The 7,480-nt window shown below is 43.8% G+C and overlaps 1 pseudogene; it reads left to right on the forward strand.

Moving 5' to 3' along the window:
* LOC102830233 overlaps positions 1–4,003 on the forward strand; it is a 60,295-nt pseudogene extending 56,292 nt beyond the window's left edge.
* The last annotated feature ends 3,477 nt before the right edge of the window (positions 4,004–7,480 follow it).

A 7,480-nucleotide genomic window follows, 5' to 3' on the forward strand; every position in this document is an offset into this window, starting at 1 on the left:
GACAGAGCTCCAGCATCCTGGCCACAGTGGTTGGTTCCAGGGCAGCTATGGTTCCCAGCTTCTGCACTGAAGGGCACGTGCTCCCAGGGAGAACCACTGTCTCTTCAGCTGAGATAGCTGGCCATGAAGGGAATGAAAGAACTGCTGGCCCCCCAAAGGAAGCCTGAAAAAAAAGCCAACACAGGGAAGCAGGGGGAAAGGAAGAGAGGGACTGGTCCCAGTGGCATTGTTTGAGTCCTGAATTGTTTAAGTGGTAAATGGAGCCACTTTGTTGTTGCTGTTAGATGCCATCAAGTCAGTTCCAACTCATTTGTTGTTAAATGCCATCAAGTCGGTTCTCATTCATTGCAATCTTTGTGTAGGGTTTCCAAGGAGCACTAGTGAGCTTGAACCTCAGACTCTGTGGTTCAAACCGACCTTGTTGTCAAGTTCGAACTTATCCTACAGCACCACACCTGGACTCCATAGAGACTTTTAAACACTACTTGGTTCTGCATCAGCCACACAATTGTTATGTTTGAGTCCACTGGTGCTGCTACTGCGTCAATTCATTTCATTGAGGGCCTTCCTTTTTTCCTTGACCCTTCTACTTTGCCAAGCCATGATGTTCTTTCTTAGAAACTTGTTGCTCCTGACAACATGTCCAAATTACATATGAAGAGGTCTTACCTTGCTAGTTTCTAAGGAACGTTCTGGCTTTATTTCTTCCAAGAAAAATTCATTTGTTTTTCTGGTAGTCCATCTCACTTTCACTATTCTTGGGTAGCACCAAAATTTAAGTGCAGCAGTTCATCTCCAGTTTTCCTTTTCATTGCACAGTTTTTTCATGCATGTGAGCCAACTGAAAATACCATATGTCCTCAGAGGCTGCACATTAGTCCTCAAAGTGACACCTTTGCTCTTTAGCACGTTAAAGAGGTCTTTTTCAGCAGATCTGCCTAATGCAATATTTCATGACTGCTGCTTCCATGAGCATGAATCCAAGTAAAATGCAATCCTTCACAACGTCAACATTTTATCATGATGTTATCTATTGTGAAGATAACATCCAAATGTGAAGAGTTTTCTTTTCTTTATATTGAGTTAGTGGTTACGAGTAGGACAGATAACCTCAAGGTCAGCAGTTCAAAACTACCAGTTGTTCCACAGGAGAAAAATGAGGCTTTCTGCTCCCATAAAGAGTTACAGCCTCGGAAACCTATGCAAGGTAGCTTTGAGTCAGAACCAACTCCATGGCACACCAACACCACTATCACCATCCATACTGAAGGCTGCAGTGTTTGATCTTCATAAGCAAGTGCCTTAAGTCTTCCTTGCTTTCAACAAGCAAGGTTGTATCATCTGCATATTGCAGGTTGTTAATGAGCTTTCCTCCAATCCTAATGCTGAGTTCAGCTTTCTGATTATTTGGTCAGCATAGTGCTCAGCATGGTGAGTGGATACAGCGCTGACTCACACTTTTTCTGATTTTAAACCATGCAGTATCCCCGAGTTCAGTTCAAAGAACTGCCTCTCGGTCTATGTACAGGTCTTGCATGAACACAAGTAAGTTCTCTGGAATTCCCATTCTTTGCAATGTTAACCATAGTTTGTCATGATCCACACATTCAGTAACCTTTTGCATAATCAATAAAGCACAAATAAACATCTTTCTGGTACTCTCTGCTTTCAGCCCAGATCCATCTGACACCAACAATGAGATCCTCTGTGCCACGGCCCCTTAGAAATCTGGCTTCAGTTTCTGGCAGCATCCTGTCAATATACTTCTGAAACTGTTTGTGAATTATCTTCAGTAAAATTAACTTGCATGTGATATTAATGACATTGTTCAATAATTTCTGCATTCTATTGGGGCTTCTTTGGGATGGGCACAGATATAGCTCTCTCCAAATTGGTTGGCCAGGTATCTGTGTTTCAAATTTCCTGGCATAGATTAGTGAGCACCTGCAGTGCTGCATCAGTATATTGAACCATTTCAATAGACACTGCGTTCATTTCAAGGTCCTTGTTGTTTGCTAATGCCTTCAGTGCACCTTGGACTTCTTCCTTCAATACCATCGGTTCTTGAAAATATGCTACCTCATTGAGGTAGATTCCAGGTCTCTAAACCCAGTAAAACCACACACGGAGTTGAAGTTACTGGTTTACCTTGCCCTGGACTGGATTGATACGAAAGCCAGAAGGTCTCTGGATTCAAGTGCCAATCTGGACTGGTCCAAACCTTTCCTCTGGAGGCTCTGCCCAGGGCACATGGATCTAGTTGTGCTGCCCTCTTTTCATGGCCAGTGTAAAAGGAGTATAATCACCTTCACGCCCATCTCTCTCTGCCAATTCACCGCATTTTTCTGTCCTGGTAGAAATTGGCTGGCGAGCAGAATTGCTCCCTGCAGACCAGCCTCTGTCGGAGTTTGAATTTGACGTCATCATCGGTGCTGATGACCACAGGGACACCCTGGAAGTGTTCAGAGGAAAATAATTCCATGGGAAGCTAGTTATTGCAATCACTGCCAACAACTTCATTAACAGAAACAGCACAGCTGAGGACAAGGAGGAAGAGATTAGCGGTGTGGCTTTCATCTTCAATCAGAAATTCTTTCAGAAGAAACAGGGATCGATCTTGAGAACATTGCATACTACAAGGAAGGCATCCACTATTTTGTCATGAAAGCCAAGACGCAGAGCCTGCCTGACAAGCGTCATCATTAATGACTATATTGACACAGAGATGCTGCTGTGTGCTGAGAACGTGAACCAGGACAACTTGCCCTCCTAAGCCCAAGAAGCTACAGACTTTGCCACCAATTAGCAGCTGCCATCTTTAGACTTTACCATGAACCATTATGGGCAGCCTGATGTGGAAATGTTTGACTTCATTTCATGTATGCCTTGGAGAATGCAGCCCTGGTGCACGAGCAGCAGGCACACCTGCTGTCTGTGGCCCTCGTGGGTGACAGCTTGCTTTAGCCCTTTTGGCTCATGGGTACAGGCTCTGCCCACAGCTGACTGGCAGCCTTTGATACAGCATGGATGGTGAAATACTGGGATCAGGGAACGCCTCCCCTAGAGCTGCTGGCTGAAAGAGAAAGTCTCTATTGGCTGTTACCTCAAACAACCCACAGAACATCAACAAAAACTTAGAACAATACACATTAGACCGAGAGATACGGTAGCTAAACCTCAACTCACATGTGTCAGGTCTCACCAGGTGAAGCATTTGTACATCACTAAGGAGCTGCACGGCTACCCTTGAGAGAGGATGGGCTCCTTGAGATCAGTTGGTCTCTCCAAGCGGGAATCAGACATCCAACCCAGCAAGCTCTTATCTTGGTGTCAGCAGCAGACTGAGGGCTACCAGCATGTCAACATCACTGAAATGACACGTCCTGGCGCAGTGGCCTGGCCCTGTGTGCCATCATTCACCACTTCCAGCCCAACCTTATCAACTTTGACTCTGTGAATGAAGATGATGCTGTGAGGAACAACCAGCTGGTGTTTCATGTGGCTGAGCAAGAGTTTGGGATTACCCCAGTGACCACTGGCAAAGACATGGCATCAGTCAGGAGCCTGAGCAGCTCAGCATGGTCATGCACCTCTCCAAGTTCTACGAGCTCTCCAGAGGCACCCCATTGAAGACTGGATTCTTGCAGTAAATGCTATGGAGAAAAGGCTGCGCTCACCTTGGTCAAATCATCCATGTCTAATAATTATCTCAACCTCATGTTGCTAAAGAAAAGAACTCCCTATGTGATGGCCAAACAGAAGAGAATGGCATGAACAAACGGAGGCGGAAAAGCTTCAGCAATATGGATTAGCCTTCAAGCTTTTCCAGCCAAAGCCCGGGCTCCAATCAAGAGCATGGCATCATTAAAGAAGGTGGAATCAGAACAAAGTCAAGCTCATTGCAAATCAGCTGCAGCCCAAGTTCGGGGAGAGCACTCTGAACCCTGCAGTCCTGAATCAGCTCAGTCATGCCACATGCTCAATGGACCTGCTTTCGTGGTGACCAGACCTTCTGAAAGTCAGCAGAAAGTCCAGGCTAGTAATGAACTGAATTGTGGGTTGCTAGCCAGGCTTGTTTAAAGAAAGGTTCAGGCTTCTTCTAGGTCAGCTATGCTGTTGTAGCATAAAAGCAGCCATAGACAATACATAAACAAATGACAGTAGATAACTGTACTTCAATAAAACTTTATTTACAAAAAAATTAAATGGTTGAAGGTTGAGCACTTCTTTTTGGTACAGGGACTCTGTATACCTTCAATCTTCTTTTGATTCATTCTGTATCATTCAATATGTTGCCTTTGGTGGTGGTGGTTATGTGCCGTGGAGTTAGTTCTGACTCATAGCGACCCTGTACATGGTTTCTAAGGCTGTGTATCTTTACGGGAGCAGAAAGCCTCATCTCTCTCCCACAGAACAGCTGGTAGTTTCGAACTGCTGACCTTGTAGTACACAGCCCGATTCATAAAGGAGCTCTGGTAGCGCTGTGGTTACGAATCGGGCTGCGAACCTCAAGGTCAGCAGTTTGAAACTACCAGCCATTCCACGGGAGAAAGATGAGGCTTTCTGCTCCAGTAAAGATTTAGAGCCTCGGAAACCCTATACAGGGTTGCTATGAGTCGGAACCAACTCCACGGCACATAACAACAACAACAACATGCTACCAGAGCTCCTTGTTGCCTATAGAGTCCCTCAATATTTCAATTCAAGGCTTGACATTTTTCCTTCAGCTTGAGAAATGTTGAACCTATTCTTTCCCTTTTAGTTTTCAAGCAGCAGGTCTTTGCATATTTAATTAGAATACTTCACTGATTTCTCGAGCTTTTGAAAATTTCTGTATATCTTTTTTTACTTTGTTTCTTCCATTTGCTTTAGCTTCTCTACAATTAAGAGCAAGGTTCCAAATTTCTTCTGACATCACTTGATTTTTTATTTATTTTTTAAAAAGCTTTTATTGTGAATTGAGTGATAATCTACATGGCAGGATATCAGTTTTGCACTCAACCAATCGAATCTTGTCTCAGTGTAGTAATTACAACCCCCTCTACACGCCATCGGTTAACAGTATCTGCCGCTATTCCCTCTTCTTCTTCTTTTTTTTTTTTTTTAATGGACACAAAAACATTTAGGAATATATATTTGTTTAAACAACTGAAGGGCATATTCTGCAAGCCTGCCTCCTGGATGCCAGCACACAGTCTTTCTCTTTCCATGAGTCTAGAGGTCTCAGCTGCTCTCTTTCTCCATGTCATCATCTCTGCCTCCGTCTCTGGTGTCACTGCTTCTCTGGTAAGGATCCCATGTTCTGCTCATGCTCTTCCCTCTTGCTGATCCTAGGGTCCTTTGTTCCTGGAATGTAAGATTAATTACCCACCTCCTTTTTTGTTACACAACTTCTACCTTTACACTTATGACAATTGCAATTAGTCATGGTAACAATTACTCACTATTCAATCAAAGGAATCCTATCCCCATCTCCTTTCACCAAACCAATCTAGACAAGATGAAAACTATTCAGTGGGGATTCTACCTCCCCCACCCCTCTCTGGAACTAAACTCCTTCTTGAAAACTTGTAAGCGAGCCACTTCATGCCTTTATAGCCCCCACCCCCACATTTTAGGTAGCCAAAGTCTAATTTGCCTGTCAGTATCAACTCTGTATACCAAGGGGACAGGCTTGATCCTTGATGTGAAGAGTCCTTCCCTCTCGATTGGTATTTTGAGCTACTGGATCCATAAAGTAAGGTCAAATTTATCGAATTGTAATAATATACACTTGCTTCCTGTATCAAATGTCTTTCTCTGTTCATCAAGCCATCAAAGTTCTGATCATCAAGCCATAGACACTAGGTCAAATGGTACTATCTGCAAGTTTGGGCATTCTTGGTTTCCTCCCCTCCACTTCATGTCAGCTGGGTGCTTCACTCTCAGCTCTAGTCCTCCATGGCTAGGTTAATGTCCATGGGCTCAGGAGTTCCCAAGTCTCCTCAATATTTGGACCAATCAACCCTTTCTTTTCTCTCATCTTGAGGTCAACAGAAGTCTACGGAACATGGTCAAGCTCAGCCCATGTCTTCATTACTGCCTTTCCCCTACTTCCACTCACCAGTAGACCAACACAGTCACCAGAGAGCTTACGTGCCTGCTCATGTGTTCCCTTTGAGTTTCAGTCTTGGAAGGGGGTTTGTCCTGAAGGGACTTGATGGCTTGCCTTGATGGCCCTCAGGTGAACAGCTTACTTGTTCTTGTAATAGCCAAACTTTCTTTCAAGAAGTATCTTCTGTTCCTCTAGGTTGGTCTGCATGTCCTTCCAAGTAGAAATGTCCCACCTCAGAAGGTTCTGTATGGGGTTCAGGAATCCATCTAAGGCCCTATATTCTACAACGGCTCCACAAGACGCCTATTTCAGTGGGTAAATTCTAGAACCCCTTTAGGCATTTCAGTCAGTTATAAGCTGAAGGCAAGCTTACACACTTTCTGCAATCATATTTCCTGATATTCTTTTCTATCCCACTCTAGTATCTATTTTACAATAGTAGGCAAGGGAAACCAATATCCATAAGACAGTCAATTACCTTAACATTATTTCCCCTAGTGGTTACTAATCGGGCTGCTAATCTCATGGTGAGCAGTTTGAAACTACCAGCTGTTCCGCAGAAGAAAGATGAGGCTTTCTGCTCCCGTAAAGATATACAGCCTCAGAAACCCTGTGCAGGGTCACTATGAGTTGGAACCGACTCCATGGCACATAACAACAACAACAATAATCCATTCAGATTATGCTTCAATCCCTGTATCTCAGAGCCCTGTTGTTCCAAGGTTGAGCATACATCACTATTTACCTCTGTCCCATTTAGCCCATGCAAACCTTCCTTTGTGTTCCCCTGTCTTCCTTGTTCTTCCATTCCCCTCCCCCTTCTTGTGTACTGTCCTCCCCTTCCTCATGCAAGCTAGGACATTATTCTCTCCAGCCTGTGCTTTACTGGCCCCTTCCTACCACCCATGGTAACCAACAGAGAATTTTTTTTTTTTCCCTTTAGTATGGACATCTTTTCTTAAGCTTTTACAATGGTCTTACTAACATTCATTTTAGTCTTTTCTTTCTTTCCTGTTTTTTAAATGACCTTTACTTTCTTCATGTACTAAGTTCTTGATGTCATCCCACAACTCATCTGTTCTTCCATCATTACTGTTCATCCAGTGCGTCACTGTGTTCTTAAGGGGGTCTCGGGATTCTGATGGGATATATACAAGTGTCATGGACCTGAACTTACGTATGAGTAATTGATGGTTTTTTCCACAGTCTGCCCCTGGCCTCATTTGGCTGATGATATTGAGCTTCTCCATCGTCTCTTCCCACAGATATAGTCAGTTTGATACCTATGCATCCGATGTCCAATGCACAGTCACAGTTTAAGTAGGTGTAAAAGGTATTTGCAGTAAAGAAGTCCTTAGTCTTGCAGAATTCTATTGTACAATCTCC

Source organism: Chrysochloris asiatica, unplaced genomic scaffold (assembly GCF_000296735.1).
Source record: "Chrysochloris asiatica unplaced genomic scaffold, ChrAsi1.0 scaffold00089, whole genome shotgun sequence".
In the NCBI taxonomy this organism is placed as follows: domain Eukaryota; kingdom Metazoa; phylum Chordata; class Mammalia; order Afrosoricida; family Chrysochloridae; genus Chrysochloris; species Chrysochloris asiatica.